At 48.9% G+C, this 23599-nt stretch overlaps 1 pseudogene; it reads left to right on the forward strand.

Annotated features, from left to right (window-relative positions):
* Positions 1-2995: 2995 nt before the first annotated feature.
* On the forward strand, positions 2996-23116 carry LOC134389048 (cadherin-5-like; annotated as a pseudogene).
* The last annotated feature ends 483 nt before the right edge of the window (positions 23117-23599 follow it).

A 23599-nucleotide genomic window follows, 5' to 3' on the forward strand; every position in this document is an offset into this window, starting at 1 on the left:
GAACAAGAAAGGTCAACAACCCATTCAGCGTGGCAGGACTAGAGAGTCAGTAAAGATTCGTGCATGTTTGGTTTCATTTTGAGCTACTGTTTATTGGTCACGTTGCAAATACTTTTTAATACAGACCTGAAGACAACCTTGAGAGGTAGATACTAGTGTTCCCATTGTACGATGATGACACTGAGGCTCAGAGAGGCGAAGTGTCTGGCCCACAGCAGCACAGCAACAAACAGTGCCACTGAGACTCCATACACCGAAGAGCTTACGATCATAACCGTCACCTGCACTGTGTGAGCCTGAAAAGAGCCCTGTGTGACTTGTGTCCCTGTGGAAAGATGCAGACAGGGACGAGAGGGCAAGAAGTTCTGCAAACAGGGGAGGCAGCTACAATTTAGTCCTCACAGTGGGGCCTGGGCATACCAGGGTTGCGGTGGAAGGTGCACAGGCCTGCGCAGGGATGGAAAGTGGGACCAAGGATGGCTCTGCAGAGGAGGGCATTGAGCTCAACCCTGAAGTTCACAGACAGAGAAGGGGCAGGACCCTGGTGGCTGTCCTGGCCACCTCTTTTCTCTAGCTCCCTGCTATCCATAGTATTCTCACATAGCCTCATGGTTTAAACACTGTCCACATGCAGCAAGCACCCCCAGGATCCAGGCCAGGTCTCCAGCAGATGCTGGCCACAGTCACAGAGATGTTTAATGAGCAACTCCAACCTAACACAGCCCACTCAGAACTTCTGGCTTCTTCCCCACCAAATGTGCCACCACCGGCCTCCAGGTTTCCACATCTTAGTAAAGTCCCCGCTGTCCCCACAGATGCTCAGGCCAAAGGCTGGGGAGCCATCCTTGGTTCCTCTCCAAATCTCACTCCCTACATCCCGTCAATGAGCAAGTCCCATTAACTCCACCTCAGAAACAGATCTCCTATAGGCCATCTCCTATAAACTCAGTCTGGGTCATCATCAACTCTCGCCTGGGATGGAGGTGACAGCCTCCTCACTGGTCTTCCATGCCCACCCTTGACCCCTCACCAGCCACTCCCCTCACCGTAGCTGGGATCTCTTTGGATCAGTTCACATCACTTTTCCCCAGGCCCTGTCCTACAAGGCCCTGCACAGCCCAACTGCATTCATTTCCTATGGCTGCTGTGACAACCTACCACAAAGTTGGGGGCTTAAAGCAGCAACAATTTATTTGTTTATTGACTTACGGTTGTGGAGGTCAGCAGTACTGAATAGCGCTCAGGTGCTACAATCTGGGCTGCATTCCTTCTGGAGTCTAATCCATGTCCTTGCCTTTTCCACATCTCGAGCCACCTGCATTCCTTGGATTGTAGCCTCACGTTGCTTCAGCCTCCTGTCATCACCTCTTCTCTTTCCTGATTCTGACCCTCTTGCCTCCATCTTCTGAGGACCCTGTGAGTACATTGAGACCACCCCACATATTAATAGGTTCCAGGGATTAGGATGTGGATATTCAGCCTATCTCACTGACCCAGCCACTTCTTGCACCCCAGCCCCTGTTGCTCGTTTCTATCTGACCCGGGACTTCTTTTGCTCCTCAAACTTACTAAGCATTCTTCCACCTCAGGTCCTTTGCACAGGCTGGTGCTGCTGCCTGGAATTCCCTTTCTTCCCCTGGCATTCCTATGGCTGACACTCAGGCGGTGGCTGAAGGGTCAGCTCTCCCAGAGGCCTTCTTTAACCTCGTAGTCTCCGCCAGCTGCCACCGCTCTCTGTGGCAGCCCCATCATCATTCCCTGAACACTCTGATCACCAGCTGATGTTTTTCCTTCTACTTGTGTTCCTGTTGTTCCCACTATAGCATGCACTCCCTGAAGGCAGGTCCCATCATTTCGCTCTCTGCTGCATCCCACTGCCCAGCATGGAGCCTGCCACACAGTAGGCACCCAACAGCCACCAGCTCAGAGCTTGGGCTGTCACCCTTCCTGCCCAGAAGTCTAAGAACTTTCTCTCTCCCTGTTCCTTGGTTTCACTTCCATTTGTTTTACTTGATCATCTTTGAGTCACTTCTCACTTGAGGGATGAAGAGAGAACCAAGACTCGCTGCTGCTTTCCGGGCAAAGAAGGAAGTGACCCACAGGGCCCGAGCCTCCCCTGAGTCAGGACCAGCTTCCTGGCCAGGACTCCCAACCTCCCCACTCCCTGCCCCAAGCCTTTGTTCATTGCCTTCCTCCTGCCTGGAGCATCCTACGTCCAGGGCGTGAGATCTCTCCCTGCTCGACCCCCTCCTTTGCGGCTGAGGAACTGAGGCCTGGAGGAGGCAGGGCCCTCTGCCGGGCACGTGGCACCTGCATTCTGGGCCCACCAACTTTTGAACAAAAGACCCCACATTTCCACCCCCACCCTAGGAGTCCACTTCCTTCTGGGCCAGAGGCAGGAACCAGAGGGCAGGGGCCTTGATTGCTAATGTCAGCGGGCCTAGAGGTCAGCGCGCCCAGATCAGACACCCTAGGTCCTAGTGAGGCCAGCCTGGCGCCAGGCCTGGGGCCTGGGGAAATGTTATTCGAGTTTAGAAACCTCCTGGGATGTACAGAGTCCAACCTCTCCCTCAGGGGACAGCCAGGGGAGGAGCCCATTTCATCCTGCACCCTGTGGGTCCTTGTCTCTCTCCAGGCATGAGCTCTGGAGCTCATGCATAGAGCTTTTGGAGCTACCATCAGCATCAACATCACCCCCTCCTCTGGGAGACCCTTCCTGCAGCCCCTCTTCTGGGTTCTTACATCCCCAGCACTTCCTTCCATTCTAGCACGCATGGCCTCCAAGTAGGAATTATTTCTGTGTCTGTCTTCTGCCTCCCAGAGTTTGAGCTCTTTGGGGGCATGGACAGGGTCTGGTTCTGCTGGTGTCATCTGAGAGTGAAGGGTGAAGGAGTGAATGGACAAAGGTTGTTCAGTTCTCCATGGGAGATGCCCACAACCCTGGGCAGTAGCCACCATGCCCTGATGGTATCTCTCCTCTTTCCCCAGATCTGTCTCTCCTGGAAAGGTGCAGAGGCTCATGATCCTGGTCGCTGTATTGGGCGCCTGCCTGGGCTCGCTGGTGGCAGCTGCAGCAGCAACAGCAGGCACTAACCCTGCCCAACTGAACACTCCCAGCATGCTGCCCACCCTCTGGCAACAGAAGAGAGACTAGATTTGGAACCAGATGCACATCGATGAAGAGAGAAACACCTCAGTGCCCCACTATGTGGGCAAGGTAATGCTCAGGCCCCAGGCCAGGAGAAGCCATCAGCAGCTGGCCCATAGTGACAGTGGTGGTGGGGATGATAATAATGGTAAAGATGGTGGTAGATATTTTGATGGATGTGGGGGTAGAGGTGATGATTGTGAGGGTGATGGCAGTCGGGGTAAAAATGGTAGAGGTGATAGTTGTGGTAGTGGTGCTGGTGATAGTGAAGGGGAAGGTGAGGGTGCTGATGGTGGTGGTGGTAGTGATGGAAGTTATGATGTTGATGGTGAAGGGGTAGATGATGGTGGTGGTGAAGGTGTAGGTGGTGGTGGTGGTGGTGGTGGTGGTGGTAGTGATGATGGTGATAGTAGTGGTGATTGTGACGATGGCAGTCATGAAGGAGAAGGTGATAATGATGGTGATCATGGAGATGATGGAGGTGGTGGTATAGGTGATGGTGAGCACCATGGTTCATTTTCTCCCAGCCTTCAGTCCGTAGACAAGACAGCACTGGCAGAAGGACCACCCCATGCTCAGCCTGAGAAGGCTAGCCTCGCCTGTGGGCTCAGGGCGTAGGGCAGAGCCAGCCAAAGCTGTCACTAAATTTTCTCCTCTGAGAGATCTGGAAAGGCCTGAGCAGCCATCTACAAAATTGTGCTGATAACAAAGTGAACCATCCAGGCCATAGTTTGCCAACCCTGGTCTAGGCTTCTGAACCTGCTCAAAAACCCATTTCTCTCAGAGCATCTCATCCTTGTTTCCATGACCCCCACACCACTCCTCAAATTCCAGGACACTCAGAGTGAAGTGCCTGGCCCACCTCTAAGCCAGTGCCTAGGGCTCTGACCCTCATTTTGTCCTCCTTTAAAACGTATCCATCCAAGCCCACCTTCCTAGAGCTCGGAGCTAATCTGAGTGACTGCTGAATTGTCTCACCATGTCAAATTGTCATTGATGTCAAAACTCTCCAGTCTAATTCAAAGGAATGGTCCACATGATGGAATTTCACATGCAGTGACAGTTAGATGGAGGAGGTATTTTGAGAGTTTTTGGTGAGGAAGAAGGTTTCTGAGTGCATTAAAATCTCACCACATCAGCTTCTTGGAATCTGAACATTGGTCACAAGAAAGAATGGGTCAGTGTACTAGAGAAAGTAAGGTCGGTTTCAAGCACTTGACTGGGTACTGGGAAGTCAACTGTAGGCAAAAACAGGCATGGTTCCCAACCTCATGGAGATAGGGGTCAGCAAACAACCACCTGTGGGCCAAATCTGGCCCACAGCCCAGTCTGGTAAATAAAGTTTTCTTAGAACAGTCACCAGTCACACCAACTCATTTAAGAATTCATGCAATGATGGCAGAGTTAAGAAGTTGTGACGAGGACCATATGGCCCACAAAGCTGAAAGTATTTACTATCTGGCCCTTTGCAGAAACAGTTTGCCCACCCTAGTCTAGAAGGGCAGAATATGTCAGGCAAAGTACTCTTCCAGTGGTGGTGGTGAGTGGTGCCCTCTGGTCCTAGAGAAATCCCCGTCTGGCTGAAGCACCAGAAAAGCCCTGCCAGCTAAAGGAAGCAGGTGGGGCCAACTGGGAATTTCCACTCACAGCCCCACCCCCAGCCAGCTGACTATGCCCATAGGCTTTTCTTGCTATCCAGAATGGATGGCAAATTTTAATACTCCAGCATGGCCACTCAGAGGGGAAGAATTTGCCCAGGACCACAAAGTGAGACCAGGACAGAACCTTTAAGGGCTAGGTTCCTGACTCTCAGCATGAATGTGAGCTCTGTGTCATAGAGGAAAATATAGTCAACCCACCTATGACCTTCCCAGTGGGATAACTGTGCCATGAATCAGCCTCTGAAGAGAATGGCTAGTTCCAAGGAAAATCTGTGGGGTAAGACAGGGAGTGTCAGCAGAAACCGGGGCCACCTGCATCACATGCCACTGTGGAGGGCTCGCCCAGGGCCTGCCCGCAGCAGAAAGAGTGCTGGGTCTGCCACCATCTGTCAACAGCGTTCACTCGGCACCCTGCACAGGGCCAGGGACAGAGGATCCACCTGGAGAAGAAACAAGAGTACCTGGGAAAGGCTAGGACAGTGCTCTAAGGATCACCTCCCGGCTCCCAAGGATGTAATCCAAGGGAAGGAAGTCCCTGTTTATCAAGGTCAGAGCCTGGAGCCTTTCTTTACAGACCTGGATGGACAACAGGAGACATTCCTGAGCAGCCTTCTGAATCCATAAATATGGGTCAGCTTGGCTTTTGGCATTGAGATGTTAATGTCCAAATACGGTGGTATTAGAAAGCGGGAGAGGCTCCCAGAAACCCATAACCCTTGTCTACTCATGAGAAAGACATTCGACAAATTCCATTAGAGGGACACCCTACAAAATACCTGTCCAGTGCTCCTCAAAACTGTCAAGGTCATCAAAAACAAGGAAAGTCTGAGGTAATGTCACAGCCCAAAAGAGCTTAAAGAAATACGATGACTAGATGTCATGTGGTGAACTGGATGGGATCCTGAAACAGAAAAAAGACATGAAGTAAAACTAAGGAAATATGCATAAATGATGGATACTAGTTCATAATAATCTATCATTATTGGTCCATTCGTTATAACAAATGTACCACACTAATGTAAGATGTTAATACTAAGGGTAAAGATGAATAGTCATATAGGAACTCTCTGTACTTACCAATTTTTCTGTAAATCTAAAACTGTTCTAAAAAATAAAGTCTATTTAGGAAACATCAGCCTACAGGAAAACAGAAACTTCCATTTACATGAAATCATCTGCAGAACTCCAGTAAAATAGGTCCAAGCTGATGTGCCCTCCCACCACAGTTCCTGCCTTCGCGGGTTCTAACGCACCGATCCAGAAGCAAATTTGAAAACTGCCGTGCTATCCTAACCCTGAGCAACTCATGCAAGGCCCCAGATGGTCCCCTCTCCTTGAGTCCCCATTATCCCCACAGGCCACAGTTACAGAGCTGGTGGCTTCCTTGCTTGCTGTCCAGCTACTCATTGTACCTCCCAGCCTCTGGGCCTTGAAATCACCTCGGAAACTACCTGCCCCGTACGTACCACAGCACTGCCCCCAGAGGATTTGCCCGCACCAGCTGCCAACCTCTCCCCCTCCCTGTCCATCCAAGAGGTAGGGTCTTCACTATCTGCCTCCACTCCTTCACCTTCCAGACTCTTCCCTACACTCTGCCATTTGGCTTCTCACCCTGCCACCCTGCTGATGCTGCTCCAACCAAGGGCGCCAATGACCCTGAGCCCTCATACTGATCATGGACTGACCCTGACCCTCGATAAGAACTGAGCTCGGATCCTGATCATAAACAGAGCCCTAACCCTAGTCATGGACTGAGCCCTGATCCTGATCATGAACTGAGCCCTGGCCATCAGAAACACACATATCTTAGGACACCAATACTATGTGTTACAAAAATTATATAGTTCAGTGGCCTAGTAAGTATGGGAAATCCTGAGTTAAAGAAAGCTCATTGGAATTCTTTTCTACAGGACTATACAATCACAGTCTCCAGGAGACTGTGACCATTCCAAAACTAAATTGACTGGGACCAACGGTGTGCTGATAAATGTTTGACAACTGGCTCTCCAGGGGAAAAGATCCTGATCTGCAGCAATTGCCAATTCCGTGGTGTAAATACTCTCACCATGTCTGATTTCAATCAACCAGTGTGACGTCACTGTGGGCAGAGTTGGGAAAAGATGTGGATAACACATCATTATTTAGTATTTCCATCATACAGAATAACAGACATAATTAACCTCTTGAACACAGTAAAATAGTTTAGAAGTGATGAACTCTGAATATCTGTTACCTTTGTTTTTAATTTGATTTATTTAATTGTAAGTTTATAGAATTCCATGTTTAATAATGGCTATGTTTAACAACCAACTCACAAATATTCCTGAAAACTTAAGTTGGCTCTTGAAAGCCACACTGACACAAGCCAGCTTGAGCACACCACTGACTGTGTGGAACAGCAAAGGAGGCCAGTGTTTCCTGGAACTCATTTTCAAAAGGGCTGTTGTGCTCATAGAGCAACTCAACATCAACATCAGAAGCGATATTGTTTTCATTTTTCAAATGAGTTAACAACCACTCAGAGAAATTAAGTGACTGCAAAGGGGCAAAAATCTCTCTTGCCTTCCAATGGCACCAAGTATATTCTTCCACTCAAAAAATGTTTTCTAAGCACCTACTATGTCCCAGGTATCGTTCTAGGCACATTGGGTGCTGCTACGCAACTCACACCAATGTGGTGTTTGCAGTGACCTGGGCAGGAACAACTCTCTGGTGACCAGTCGAGGCCCTTGTTAAAAGCCTCAGTGTCACATCTAGGACCCCTGCATAGCACCACACGCCAATGCACACACACACGTGCACATACACACACATGAACATACACGCACATGCACACGTGCATACACACATACCTACATGAATGCACGCGCACACAGCCACCACTGCCCATTCCCAGCTCATGTTGCCTCTTATTTCCTAGATCAAGTCGAGCGTGAACAGAAAGAATGCCAGGTACCTGATCAGAGGAGAGTCTGTCGGCAAGGTCGTCCGGGTCAACGAGGACACAGGAGACGTGTATGCCTTTGAGAGGCTGGACCGGGTGAAGACCTCCGAGTACCACCTCATTGCCCTCATCGTGGACAACGACACCAACAGAGACCTGGATTCTCCTTCCAGTTTCACCATCAAAGTTCACGACGTGAATGACAACTGGCCTGTGTTCATGCACCGGTTGTTCAATGCATCTGTGCCCGAGATGTCGGCTGTGGGCAAGTGCCCAGTCTGTCCCCCTCCATCTTCTCTCCCTCATCCCCATCCTGGAGGCACTTCTCACATCAACCACTTCACTGCCTGGGGTCAGGGTTCAGTGAGTTCAGGGCAGTGGTTATAACGACTGTGTTGCCACTTTATATGACTTGAAACTCTGGTCCCTAAAGACTAAGCTCTGAGCTGGCCCCAGACAGAGCTCTGAACCTAGTCATGGACTGAGCCCTGATCCTGATCATGAACTGAGCTCAGACCTAGTAATGGACTGACCCCTGGCCATCAGAGACACACATATCCCACTACTCTTTAGAGCAAATCCCACCCACTGCCTCTGACCCGCAGGATTGGCACACCAAGAGTGTAGCCTTTGTACATGAAGAATACCAAGCCCTGCTACTAATGCAAGAAGAGTCATCTCGAGAGGCCGTGTAGTAGTGGGGTGGAGGGCAGAACCCTGGCCATAAGACGTGTCACCAGCCTGGACTCCAGGTTCAGGAGGTTATTATTCCTTCCTCAGTCCTCCCCTATTCTCCAGACGGTACCAGAAAAGGGCTTCCCTCTCCACCCGCTCAGTCTAGGGTCCCTAGCCAGGGCCATGAGACTAGAACTTCCTGTTAAATGTGGACCCTGGAGTTTAAGGGGGTGATGAGAGATGTGACACCACTCCTTTGGGGGAACCTTCCCATTTCCTTGTCCTCACCCTTCCAGGAGATGGAGAAAAGCCCTTACTCTCCTTGGTTTCTCCACCTGAACCCAACCCTCTGCCCTCTCCCTAATTTCCCTCATAAATGCACAATCCACCTGTTCTTTGCCTCCCTTCATGGGTGGCCTGGCTGGGCCCCCATCACTGCCAGCACTTTGTCCTCATGCCAGCTCCTCAGGAAACAAAGCAGCCTTTTCTCCCTGAAGACCTGGGAAGGTTGAGACAGGGAATAGCCTGAGTCCCATCTGCCCTCATCCAGGGATGAGGTGAGGGGCCAGCAGTCTCAGGGCAGCAACCTCAGGATTCTCTCTCTGCAGGGACCTCGGTCTTCCGTGTGACAGCAGTGGACGCAGATGACCACACTGTGGCAGATCACACCTCTGTCTTGTACCAAGTCCTGAAGGGAGAAAATTATTTTTCCATCGATAATTCCGGTCTGTGTGACTAACAGTCCTGGGCAGGCACCGACTTGGGGGATGGGGGATGAGGGCTGTGAATATTCCAGGTGCAGATGCTGTGAGGAACCCAGTCTGACAGTTGTCACCAATCATTGAACCACCCTGTCCCATGGAGGTGGTCAGTATCACAAGCAAAGACAAGGTGGCTGGTCAGGGACGAAGGAAGCAGACAGGTGCCCAAGACATGGACTTAAGTCCAGGGAACAAAAGCAGGATCTTGTTACCCAAGCAGTGACCGAGAGGCAACAGAGAATGCTGGTTAGCAGCTCTGGGTACAGGTTCAGACAGATCTGGTTTCCAAACTCCGGCTCTGCTACCAACCCCCTCTAGAGACCTTGGATAACTCAACTAAACTCTGGGAGTCTTAGTTCCCTTATCTAGAAAATAGGAATGCCTATATTGGTTTTGTAGTGTAGCTGTGAAGTCTGAATTTGATAACGTATAGAGTGAGCATAGCCACATAGTTTTTGTGACTTAAAAAACTGTAAGGACTGAGTCTGGAAACTAGATGGTCAGTCCTTGGGCTCACTGTCTTCCAGAGGGATGTCAAGTGCATCGCACAGATACCATTGCTATCCTGCGGTGCACGAAGACAGACATCATTAATCCATCACAGCACTCTCACTCTGAGCCTGGATGTGTCCTCACGACCTTTCTCAACACAGTGCTCCAGGTGGCTAGGACCAATATTGGACCAAATTGCTGTATACCAGCTTTGGCCTCACAGTGCAGGCTGTGGAAATAGTGGATGTGTACTCGTGGTTCTCAGCTATGGCTGCATAGTGGAATCAACTGCGGAGCTTTTAAGTCAGGTTCTCTCTGGCTAGGGCCCAGGCATCAGTATTTTCTAAAAGCTCCTAGGTAACATGGCTCCAGCTGGGACACTTTTACAGGACTCATTCTCATGACAACCAATAACTTGGACCGAGAGTTGCAAGCCGGATATGAGATCATGGTGGAGGCACTAGACACCCGGGGCCTCTGGGGGAACTCGGGCATGGCCACTGTGCTGGTCACTCTGCAAGAAGTCAATGACAACTTCCCCATCCTCGTCAAGAGTGAGCCCCTCCTTTAGGGTGCTGGGGAGGTCGGGGGTTGGAGCACTCCGGACTCAATAACTTGGGGGCTCTGGAGGAGGAGCCCTGAGTCCGTCTCCCTCTCTACCCATCCCCGGGTTGACCTAAGGCCTAGAGGAGTCCTTTTGGTGCAGGGAGGGGCCTTTCTTTCATCCTGAACCACATTCTCACAGATGAGAGGGAACCATGCCCCCTGCTGGATGCTACCCCTGTGCCCAGAGCCCCACTACAGATAGGAGCAGTTTCACCCAGATCCTATGGGCTCAGGAAAATCCAGGCCCTGAGACTCAAGCCCCAGCTAGAAAATTCCCACAAGCCAAAGAGCAGAGGGACAGCAAAGCTCTGTATCCAGAGCCAGGGCTGGGCTCTGACGCCAACCACAGACTGATTGTCCCCCAAAATATGTGTGCCAACAGCTTTTCCCATGCCCTGGCTGAGGCCGGGCCAGAAAGTCACGTGGCTCTGTCCACTTGCATCCTCTGGTGCTGGATGTCACAACTCAGAGTCTCGGCCACACAAAGACAGGCCAGTTCTCCTGGAGTGGCCTCATTGTGCGCAGCAAACACTCCCTGAAGGCAGAACTTGTCTCTCTTGTCAACTGATAGGTCCCCTAGCAAAGTGACTGGCATACAGTAGGTGCTCAATAACTACTTGGATGAATAGAGGGATGGAGGGATGGACAGATAGGGCAGACCTCTTTGCCAGAATCCCAGGGGTTTTATTATTATCGTTGTTATCATTATTTCATCCATGTCCATTTCCTGTATCAATATAAGGTAGGATAATATAAAGGTATAATCACCTTGTCTATCTGATTAACCCACTGCCCTTTGGGGCACACTATTTGCATCAGCCATGTACACATTTGTGGTGCCTGAAGCCATCCGCGTGGGAAGCCCCTTGGGCTCTCTTTTGTGGAGGACCTAGATGAGCCCCAGAACTGGATGACCAAGTAGAACATCGCGCAAGGTGAGTACAGGGACACTTTCACCATCGAGACAGACCCCACCCACAATGAGGGCATCATCAAGCCCATGAAGGTTTGTAGGCTTGCCTGTGGCAATGACATCAGATGCGGGGTTTGGGGTTCCTGGCATCCTCTGCCCAGGGGCTGCTCCTGAGCCGGAAGCCAGCAAAGGAGAACATTCTGGGTCAGCTCAGAGATGGCCATGAGCTCATGGAGACTGCAACCCAGTGTCTTGGGCTAGGTTACCCCTGAAGCAAACCCTGACACAAGGATTTGGTTATAAATCATTTATGTGGGAGGTGATCCCAGGAAGCCCCAGGAATGTCAACATGTGAAAAGAAGGAAGCTAATATTGGGCTCATTAATGGGAGTGTAGGCAAGTGGGTACCTCCAGGGCACAGTATTGAACACAACTCAGAGTTGCAGAGCTGAGGGCAAGGGAGCTGGGGTATTTATACACCAAACCCCTGCAGTGTTGACTGAGGGCTGCTCCTGGGGGCATTAACTCCCTGGCACTTCCTGGCCTGCACTGTGTCCTGGCCAGTAAAAAGCCATCAGCAAGTAAGAAAACAATGAGTGCCTGGGAACAGGACATGGGTGGCCAAGGACAGTGGCTGGTTCTGACAGAGAAGTCAGATCCACTGTATCTGGGAGAGGAGGGAAAGTCCTGTCGGGGCATAAGAATGGCTCTGGGATTGCCATGTAGAGGACTCAGAGTCCTGGGCCTGAGTCCCTCTCTGGCCCTGCCCCATGCTGGGGACTAAAGATACCCAGGGGAGAACACAACCTCCAGAGTCAATGAAGCTCTCAGTGAGTGGGAGAGACAGACATATAAACATAAAGGATAGCCGGATGTGTTGAGTGCTATGTATCAACACCATGCAGGGAGCAACCACCTCCTCAGGAGGGGCTTCTGAGAGGGCATCTGATTGCTTCTGATTGGCTTCTTGAGGGATGAGCAGCAGTTCATCAGGCATGAAGGGGAGGAGAAGCATCCTTGGAAAAGGCATAAAGAAAAGGCAAGTCCTTAAGGACCAGCGGATAGAGCCACTAGTCTGGGAGCAGGACCATGGCTGATCCATTGTATGTCCTCATTAATCGCAACGGGGTCAGGCACAGAGCCAGGGTTGGGGTGCGGTCATGAGGCTGCTGAGATGAAATGGGGGTAGCTGAAAACAGATGCCAGGCCCAGCCTCTCTCTTGATAACCTTGGACATATCACTAGTCCGGGCCACAGGCTCCTCATCACAAAATGGGCAACCGTGTACTACCGTGCAGGGTTGCTGTGAAGACGACATGCCACCTCCTTAGCTCAGAGCAGGTGCTCATCATAACGTTCCCCTAATGCAGCCCCTGGACTATGAACGTATCCGGCAATACAGCTTCACCATCGAGGCCATGGACCACACCATCAACCTCGGATACCTGAGAGGCACCTCCAGCAGAAACATAGCCCACGTCATCATCAACATCACAGATATGGATGAGCCCCCCCAACTTCCAGCAGCTCTTCTACCACTTCCAGCTGTGGGAGAACCAGAAGAAACCTCTGATTGTCGTGGTGATAGCCATAGACCCCAATGAGATTTGGTGCAGAATTGGGTAAGCACTTGGTGGTTGTGTTGATGACAATGACAATGACAATTCTGGCACTGATGTTCTTATGTCTGCTCGTCTGAGTCCAGGACTCAGAGAGGAAAACTGGCTTCTCCCAGCATTGCATGGGAAGTAGCAGAGGCAGAAGGAGTAGCCCAAGATCTTCCACTAACCCACTTGGGCTGCTGGGACCTTGTCCTGCCTGCGCACCCCACTTTGCATGGTCCTGGCCATCCAGAGCTGTCTGTCCTCTGCTCTACCTTGAAGCCTTCCTTTAGACCATGGTTCCCACAGGTCCCATCTAGCGAGATATGACCATCAAGAGAACAACCAATCTATTTCTGAATTCTTTATTCTATCGTTCTGTGGCAGAGCCAATCTGTTTTATTCCAGAAGCTTTATGCTAAATTTCACTACATATAAGGCAAGCCCTCCCTTGCTTTTTTTTTTATTTTATATAATTTTTATCCATTCTCTTTTATTCTTTCGTATGAACTTTAAAAATCTTTTACCTGTTTTTTAAAAAAAACTAGAATTCTAATAAGAATCGTGTTTATATATCAATTTTGGAAGAGTTAACATTTCTATGGTACTAGGTCTTCTTATTAAGGTCAAAATATGTCCCTCCATTTTGGCCGTATCTCATATTTTAGGACTACTACTTTCATTACCATTGCATTCTAAATACTCTGTGATTACAGTTTTTGTTTTCCCTTTGACCCAGTGGTTTATTTAAGAGATTTACTTGGTTTATTTCTTTTCATTTACGAGTGATAGGGTGTTATTTGGTTTTTGTATTAGCTCATCCTGTGCAGTAATACAATTGTATTTTTGTTCATTTCTTACTAGGATATCTAAACTTTTGCTTTGCATATGCAAAGGTTTGTAACTACTTTACCTTCAGTAGGTTTGTAACTTTTATCCCTAGGAAATTACCCAGTTTGTTCTGCTTAAACATTTTGCCTTCGATTCCATGTTGCCTGATGTTAAGTTTGTCAGTCCTGGTTTCATGTTATTTATATTTGCCTGACATAAATGTTCTAGCCCTTACTATTAATTTTTCTAGGTCATCTGGCATTAAGTTGTCTCTTGAAAATAGAATGTAGTTGGCATTGCTTTTTAATCTACACTGAGATGCTTTGTGTTTAATGTATTTGCATTTTCATTATAAATGATAAGTTTAATCTTACTTCTTTTATCTTGTTTTATATTTCCCATTTCTTAAACTTAATGGCTTTTTTCTTTACCCTCACCTTTGCCATACAGCCTATTTTTTCTTTCTCTTTTTTCTCCTAGATAATTGGATGGAATACATCTATTTTTACTTCTACCTGTAGATTTACTTCTACTTTTGAAATTTTAAATGTTTTCCTAGACCTATATTTTCTAGTTAAAAATATCACACACACACAGACACACACACACACACACACACACACACACACACACACACACACACACCATTGCTTTCCCATTTATGATAAAGAAATCAATAGTTTCATTTTAATTCCTTCCAAACCAGGATTTTACTTTATGTTGAGACATTTCTTGGTTAGATGGAGTAAGTTTAAAAAAAAAAAAAAAAAAAAACTTAGGACCCATTTTTGGAGGTGATATACTTTCTGGCTCTTGCATATTTACAAATTCCTTACTTGCTTTGCTTTCTTATTTTAATACACCTAGGTGTGCTCATATAGTCCTGAGATCACAGACACTATCTTTCAAAATTGCTATCAATGTGTGATAGCATTTAATTTTGTAAGGAAATCCGGGGTGAATCTGATTCGTCTTTCTTTACAAAGAATGTATTTTTTCTGTCTGGACTCTTTTTCAATTCCTTCACATAGCCTTGAAATTCAAAGTGTCATCAGGATATGCTCAAATATTGTTCTCTTTTTACAATTATGCCTGATATCGATGACATCTTCTAATCTGTAGACTTAGGCCTTTCTTCAGATCAGAAAAGTTTTATTTTTTGTCATTTCTTCCATTCTATTTGTTCTGGAATTTTTCCTCAGTAATATATATATATATATTAGTCCATGTCTGTTGCTTATAACAGAATACCTGAACCTAGATAATTTATAAAGAAATGACATTTATTGCTTAGAGTGTTGGAGGCTCAGAAGTCAAAAGTCCAGTGAATACATGTGGTGAGGGCCTTGCTCTTGTTGGTGGTGACACTCTACAGCGAGGCAGAGTATCACATGGCTAGAAAGGCAGGAGTAAGAGAGCTGACCCACTCCCTCACTCTCCTTATAAAGCCATCAGAACCACACTTATTACCACCCACTAAACCATCAACTTATCTCTACATGAATGTATCAATACACTCACGAAGGCATAGTCTCGTCACAATCTAATCACCTCCCAAAGACCCCGCCTTTCAATTACCATGTTGAGGTTTCCCACTCTCAACACTGTTATGAAACTTTGGGGAACACAACTCAAACTGTAGCTATATATAAATATGTGCGTGCGTGTGTGTGTGTGCGTGTGTGTGTGTGTGTGTGTGTTTGTGTGTGTGTATACGTATGTGTGTATATAGATTCATATATAGATTCATATATGTATATTAATCTCTTTGTAACTTTTTTCCTGATTTCTGAAGGAACGTTCCAAATTTTTACTTCACAAATGTAATTTCTTTTTAATTATTTCTTATCTCTTCCAGGTTCTTTTGCATTTCTTCCTAGCTCTTGCTCAACTTTCTTTTCACTGATCACAAAAACCAATTCCAGGTGTTGTAGAGTGTCACCTACCCAACTCTGAAAATGCTATTGATGGTCTCAGGTAGCACCTTCAGCCTGGTGACAGCACCATTGCTAAGACCACAGATATTATCCCACCCCCTGGATCCCTCTGTTGCTGTGTGGGTCTGCTCAGTGTTGTGAGTGCTGGAGTGCAACGAGCCGTGAAAGAGGAGGGTGGGGAAGCATGCAGGGGACAGGTCCTGAAGTGCCCTGTCTGTCATGCTGAGAGTTTGGACTCAGCAAAGAACAATGAAAGCCATAAAACTCTCTTCCCTGGCAGATACTCCATCCGGAGAACTAGTGACAAGGGCTAATTCTTCCGAATAACCAAGCAAGGGAACATTTACAATGAGAAAGAACTGGACAGAGAAATCTACCCCTGGTATAACCTGACTGTGGAGGCTGAAGAACTGGATTCTAGTGGTGAGTGACCCCATCTGCCAGGGGACCTGGGCTCTTTTCCTTTACCCTCATTCTTTCAAAACTGGCATAATCTGTCATTTGGGGTCTCTAAAGGCATTCCAAGCACCTGCTGAAGCACCCCTTGGCTGGGATGTGATGGAGCTTCCATGCCCAAGTGTGGTCCCTGAACCAGTAGCATCTGCATCTCCTAAGACCTTGCTGGAAGTGTAGAATCTTGGTCCTCACCCCCATATTGAACATCAGAATCTCTTGCACATCATAGTTTGAGAAGCACTGTTATAAAGCAGGTGCGCAGATGTCTCTGTGATAAGAATTACCTATGGCACCTATGAAACAGAGCTTCTCAGACACCTCCCTGAAGGTTCTGGTCCAGGGAGCCAGAGATGGCGCCTGGGAATGTGCATGGAACAAGTGTCATGTGGTTCTTATTATCATGGATGTTTGGGAAATACTCCTTTGGGGGTTGTTTATGCCCCAGTTGATGGGGTGGATTCAAAATCTGAAGCAGCTTCCAACTCTGAGATTGATAGTTTCTCCAGAAATTGTGTAACTTTTGTGGGCAAGTGTTAGGGTTTCCTTTATCTATTTGAAAAATCCCAACCATCCTCCAGGAGAAGGACTATTCCCATTGTACCCAGGATCCCCCAAGGGCCCAGAGAGGGGCAACTGTGGCCAAGACCCCACCAGTGCTACCCCGGAGGGCCCTGCCCCCTGCTGGGCCCACCTAGACCCTCACATCTCCCAACCTGGCAGCTATGCCCCAAATTCAGGACAGACTCCTACATGTTTTCCAGACCAATCTTTGCTCCTTCCTTCCCCATTCATATAATTTTAAAATTAGAAAGATTTTAAATATGGAAAATACAGAAAAGGAGAAGAAAACAATCCTCTCATAATGCTGTTAGCACTTTAGTGTATTTTCTCTTGTCTTTTTTCTATACATATTTTTAAATAAGTGAGATCATAATATTTGTATAAAATATCCTGTATTTTTACTTAACCTTATTCCAGAACAATTTTCCCATGGTACTAAAATACTTTTTTAATTACATTTTTAAAACGTAATTTACATGGGCATTGTAAATGGTCATATATTCCATTCTTTTTCAGTGGCCTAAATTATTGACCCAATCTCAGCATCTTTTAGGTTGTTTACCTTTTTAGTTTTTTTGTAATTATTTTGTTTTATTTCTTTAATTTAACTACATTTAGGTGCCGGCCCGTGGCTCACTTGGGAGAGTGTGGTGCTGACAACACCAAGTCAGGGGTTAAGATCCCCTTACCGGTCATCTTTAAAAAAAAAAACAAAAAAAACCCTACATTTATTTACTTAAGTCCATTTAATTACTTAAGTAAATTATTGATTTCGTTAATTTAATTGAGACCTTTTTAAATGCACTTACATTGTTTACATTTTTGATTCTCACAAGTAATACATCAGTAATCTTTCTTACATATGAAGCTTTGCCCCTTCCTCTTTCACACTCCTTCCATCCAGAACACCACTCCTGGCCTCTCTTTCAGAGGTCCATAGCCCCCTCTCCTTCCAAAAAGCAGCTTTCATGGAGCAGCCCTCCAGGACTACCTATCCACACCCCACACACTCAGGGCCAGCATCAGCTGAGTCCCCAGTGGTGACAAGTCCTCTCCCATGCAGGGACCACCCACAGGCAAAGAATCCATCGTGCAGGTCCACGTTGAAGTTCTGGATGTGGATGACAACGCCCCAGAATTTGCCCAGCCCTATGAGCCAAAAGTGTGTGAGAAATGCAGCCCAGGGCCAGGTGAGTCTGGCTCAGGTAGGAGGGTGGGGCAGGCTTAGGGGCCGAACCTCCCATCCAGTCAGCTGGAGTTCTACTGAGCTTCATGTAACCTGTACAACAGCCCTGGAGAAAGTAACATTATCCTTATTTTACAGATGGGTAAACTGAGGCTCAAGAGACACTGTATGGAGAGTAGATTGGGGGGGTACAGGGGTTGGTAGAAAGAGTGTCCTTATGAAAGCCATTTATGTTAGTGTTGCAGGTGAGAGGCAGCCATGGTCACATCTAAACCCAAAGTCTCCATCACTGAGCCCCAGGCCACCCCAACACCACCACTGACCATCCTCTGTGTTACACACTCCAGCTGGTCCTGCGGATCTCTGCAACAGACAAGAACATAACACCACAAAACGTGAAGTTCAAATTTGCCCTGAGCACTGAAGACAGCAACTTCACCCTCACGGATAATCACGGTGCGCAACAAACCAGTCACTTGGCTCTTAGCAGGGTCAGGGGTCAGGTTATTTAAGTCTTAAAGCAACCAGGGTCAAGGACCAGGCTACCACTGGGATTTGCAAGTTATGGGATACTTTGTACAACTCTGGCCACATACATTGTACAATCTTGGGCTGTGTGATGGTCAGAGCCACCCTGGCCAAACTGCCAAGTCCACGTGGCCTGCCATTCCCCATAAGATGGCCAAGTGGGTGTGCATCACAGAACAGGTACGCGGTGCAGGCTATGGATCCCTTCCCACATTGGAATCTCTGTGCCTCTGCAAAATTACAAACTGTCCTGTGATGGGGAGCTTTGAGGTCACTCCCAAAGACTCCAAACTGGAAATGTGAAACCCTAAATCCCAAGAATACAGTGAACTTTGTCTTAATTCATCTACAATGATGACTTACCACTAGGTGGCCCCTGAACAGGGTATGGTCCACCAATCACAGCCCAGAGGGTCCTGTGATGTCAGTAGTGACCAATCCAAGCTTCTGATGAGTATTTCCTTTCTAGAGTGATGATGCTGAGTTGATTTAATGCCAGCCGATGTAGACAGGTTTCCATGGCCTCTGCAACTTCCTCAGAAAAATAGAGAAAATGCCCCTTGGGTCTAAATTGAGTGATCCTTCACCCAGCACAGGTTGGGATCTCCGCTTGTCCTTGATTGGTGAAACTGTGGTTGCTGAGGACCCCTGTATTGAAACAGCCTATTGCCACCTCTGAGAAAATTTGAGGAGTGGGGTCCCTGAGAAGAGAGGACAAACCCAGGGAATCAGACACAGCCTGTCCTTAAGGAGCCTCCTGTGGGATAGGGAAGGTCCGTGATGTGTAGACAGTCAACGAAGGACCATTCAACATTCAACTGTCTTTAGAAGTAAATCATGTGGCAAAAACACCTGTCACCCCATCCCCAATGCCCACCTCAGAGTAGGGATCGACAATGGGGAAGAGAGCATCAATCCCACCCCAAGGACAACCGTATGCAACCAGGAGGCAAGTCTGTTGGTCTCAGATTCACTGACATCGTGAATGTCATGTATGTCAAAATCTCTAATTTCTCCCGTAAAATGTCAATGGCATATCCTTTATTTTCAATCATAATAGATTTAATATTGAAATGTAATGATGAATAATGAAATGTATTTGGCTTTTGTTTGAAATCTAAAAGGCAGCTTCCTTGGCTCTCAGCTGGCTTCTTGAGTGTGCCAACCCAGTGTGGCTCAGTAGATCCTGGGCCCTCTTCTGATCATTGGTATTACAACCTCCCAGGAGCCTACAAAGGGCAGATTATCTGTCCTCTGCCCACAATCACTGAATCAGAAATCTGTGTGTGTGTGTGTGTGTGTGTGTGTGTGTGTGGTGTGTGTGTGTGTGTGTGTGTGTGTGTGTGTGTGTGTGTGTACACACGTGCACACGTTAGGAGGAGGGGAAGGGGTCTGAAGATCAGTGTGTTTAAGCTCCCTGGGGAATTCTTATGTACATGAAACTGCTGACTGGAGCTGGGAGGAGGAGCCAATATTTGGATCAGAGCATATCCCCATTCCGGACTGCCCAGGAAACCCTCCATTACATATGGAACTATTCTCTCTGTGCTCGCGGGAACGCGTGCATTGTTTTTATTGTTGTAAGCTTCCTTTATAACAATGGCTTTTCGGGGATAGCAGAAACAGCCTTAGAAGTTAGCATAATACTAAAAGACTTTAAAACTTTATTTTTCCTGATTGCTTGTCAAAGCTTGAAACAATCATTAATTAATTGAGCTGAAAGAGAAAACTGCCTGTTACTGGAGTGCGTTTAGGGAAGGGGATGAGGTCAGGCATATCAGTCGCCCACAGAAACAGAAAGCAGGGACTTTACGTTCTGGCCGAGCCATTCTTGGAAGTTGGGTCAAAGCAGCTTTCCAAAAGATCCCATCTGTGGAGGAGTAGACCTGCGCTTAAACGGCTAAAACATGAGGCAGGCGATGCAAAGGGCAGACACACAGCCCGGGCAATACACGGGCTGGTGCAGTCAGGGAGGGCTCTCTGGGGAGCCGCTTCCCCGGCCATGTGGCCTAGGGCGGTGGGTGCTCCTGGCAGAGCCTGACTCCACTGCCTTGGCGTTTCCAGATAATACAGCCAACATCAGTGTCAAGTACGGGCAATTTGACCGGGGGCGTGTCAAGATCCACTTCCTGCCCGTGCTCATCTCGGACAACGGGAAGCCGAGCCTCACAGGCACCAGCACGCTGGCCGTGGCCGTGTGCAAGTGCAACGAGCACGAGGAGTTCACCTTCTGCGAGGACGTGGCTGCCAGGCAGGCGTCAGCATCCAGACGCTGGTGGCCATCTTCGTCTGCATCCTCACCATCACAGGTCAGTGCTGGGCAGGGTGGGATTGAGAGGCTGGAGGGGCTTCACAGGAGGAGGAGAGGACAGGAATTCAGGCCCAGCCCCTCCTCCAGCCTGCAAGGCAGCCCTGGCTTGTGCACCATCCTGGGCTTCAGGGTCCACGTGTGGGACACAAAGATGACGGCTGCACCGAACCAGGCCTCTGGGTTGCAGGGGGCTTAAGACCCCTCTGCACTCATTGGGGAGAGGCCATCTCCACTTTAAAATAACTTACTTATGCATAACAGTCGCTCCTGGAACGTACATATTTTGAGCACTTACTGTGTGCTAGGCACTGTTCAGGCATGTATTTACACAACACTTAATTTTGAAAAAAAAAATCCAGTTCTAAAGTGGAAAATTTAACATTGTCTAGTTTAGACTATGTCCTGGGGGCATTCTTTCCTTTCATAGAATTCCTCCAGCCTTGATATTTCTTTTTTTTTTTTTCCCCCTTATTTGGGCCTCAGAAATTTTAGTAGCATTTTAGGCCTTGCCTTAGTTTGGGTTTCACAGGAAGCAGGTCCTGGGAAAAGTTTTGGGTGCAAGTAGTTTATTTGGGAGGTGCTCCCCGGAAACCTCCTAAGGAAAAGGGTAGACAAGCAGGGAGGGGAGGCAGCTAGTGAAGGGCAAGGGATCAGGGAAGTGACCATCATGGACAAGGAGCTTCACCCGCTGGGAACCTGGAGGCAGCCAGAGCTACACCTCAGCGTCTCTCCACCTGTGGAAGAGGAGCTGGTGTTTATCCACCCAACCCCATCATTTGATGGTTGAGGGCTCCTCCGAGGTGTATCAATTATCCTGCATTTCACCTGCCATGAGGTGGGGCAGGAAGCCTTCGGGTGATTAGAGAGCACGGTCGTGTGCACCACAGTGACAAGGTCAGATACAGTGGGGCACCCTCAGTGTCTCCCCTGAAAGGTCCTCTGGATATGACCCCTTTCTGGAGCTTGTGGAGCAGAAGGTCCAGACTCAGATTCCCCTTTTAATAATAATTAATGATGATGGCATCCCCACCACACGTAGAATTGCATTTAACCTCATAACCACCTTCCGAAATATAAACAGAGCAGAGAAGTCATCATTTCCACTTCACAGACAAGGAAACTGAGGCTCAGGAAGGATGTCTCCCTGGGTATCCCACATACTTATGTATGCAGCAGTTTGTGAAAGGCTCAAGGACAGAGCCCAGGGGATGGTCTGAGCCTAATTTGGGGAGCTCTCTGTACCACACAGTCCACACCCCCCTCAGGGAGCTGAGTCCCTCACACAGCCACACCTCTCAGAGCTTGCAGCACGGTCGACGTCTACACCACTGCCTGAACATGGGACTCTGGGCAAGTCCCCTGGCCTCTCTGAGCTCAGTTTGCTTAACTGTAGAATAGGGATAATAATGTCTACGTTGGGTGAAGTAACATGAGCACCTGCCCAATGCAGTGCCAGCCCATATACAGCTGGTGCTCAAGAGGGTGGCTGCTGCCCGTGCAATGAGTCCCACGTCCACTGGCACCACCAATATCCACCGTCATCAACACAGTCATCAACAATGTAGTGACTCAGAATCTTTGCACTCCAAATTCCAATTTTATCCCTTCGCCCATTTCTGCCCCAACCTCTGGCCTCCGGGCCTTTGGGACACGGTGTGGAAGAATTCGCCACAGTGGGACAAGGAGGAAGGAAATGAGGATGCAGATAAACAGAGCTGAGAGGGAGAGAGGAGAAAGAACTCCAGCGAACCCCACTCTGTTCCTCTCCGCTCGTGCACACCAGTGTTTGTGACAGCCAGGCAGGACCAAGAGTGTGGGGACAGATGACTCTCCCACGGGGACGGGTGGAGCCCCAGGCGTCCGTGTTGGACAAGTCATGGAGGAGTCCTGGCCCTGGAATTTCCGGGGATGAGGAAGGAACGGAGCGGGGATCCCCCAACCTGGCAGTGTCTAACTGCTGTCGCTCTTGCTCGCTGTCCAGCAGTGATCACTCCACTCATCTTCCTGCGGTGGCGGCTCCGGAGGCAGGTCCATGTCCTCGGCAAGAGCGTGCCAGAGATCCACGAGCAGCTGGTCACCTACAACGAGGAGGGCGGCAGCGAGATGGACACCACCAGCTACGACGTGTCGGTGCTCAACTCGGTGCGCCGCAGCGGCGGAGCCAAGCCCCCGCGGCTGTCGCCAGACGCACGGCCGCCGCTGTATGCGCGGGTGCAGAAGCCGCCGCAGCACGCGCCCGGGGCACACGGCGGGCCCAGGGAGATGGCCGCGATGATCGAGGTGAAGAAGGTCGAGGCGGACCACGACGGCGGCTGCTTGCCCTACGACACGCTGCACGTCTACGGCTACAAAGGCTCTGAGTCTGTCGTCGAGTCCCTCCGCTCCCTGGGCACCGATTCGTCTGACTCTGACATCGATTACGACTTCCTCAACGACTGGGGGACCAGGTTCAAGATGCTGGCCGAGCTGTATGGCTCGGACCTCCAGGAAGAGCTGGTGTATTAGGGGGCCACCGCCTTCTGGGCCTGGGGACCCAAACTCACTGGAGCCCAGGAGAGTCCCAAGCGGGCCCTGAGACCTCCGAGACTGGCACTCACTGCCCCGCCCAGCACCCCTCCCTCCTAGGTCCCAGAGACCTCACCGTGGTGGGGGGTCGAGGCGTAGCAAACTCCAGGTCCCTGAAATATCCAGAAAGCTACTTCAGTGATGGCTACCCCCTAAATGCTGGGAAAACCAGGCTAGTGTTCTGTCTGGGCTCAGACATCCCTCGCCTCATCACCCCCAGACCACCGACCTTACTTAAAGACTTTTCTGGCTCCACAAGGCTGCAGAGCGAAGCAGCCTGTGTTCAACTGCAAAGGGAGTGGATCTTCCCCTGAAAGCGCTGACACCCCTGGTGAGGCTGATGAGGTCCTGGTGCCTATCTGCCGGGAGGCAAAAGGCAGAATGGCATGACCTCGGGGCAAGACTTGCTGCAGCCCAGTCCCC

This window comes from Cynocephalus volans, chromosome 10 (genome assembly GCF_027409185.1).
Source record: "Cynocephalus volans isolate mCynVol1 chromosome 10, mCynVol1.pri, whole genome shotgun sequence".
Classification (NCBI taxonomy): Eukaryota; Metazoa; Chordata; class Mammalia; order Dermoptera; family Cynocephalidae; genus Cynocephalus; species Cynocephalus volans.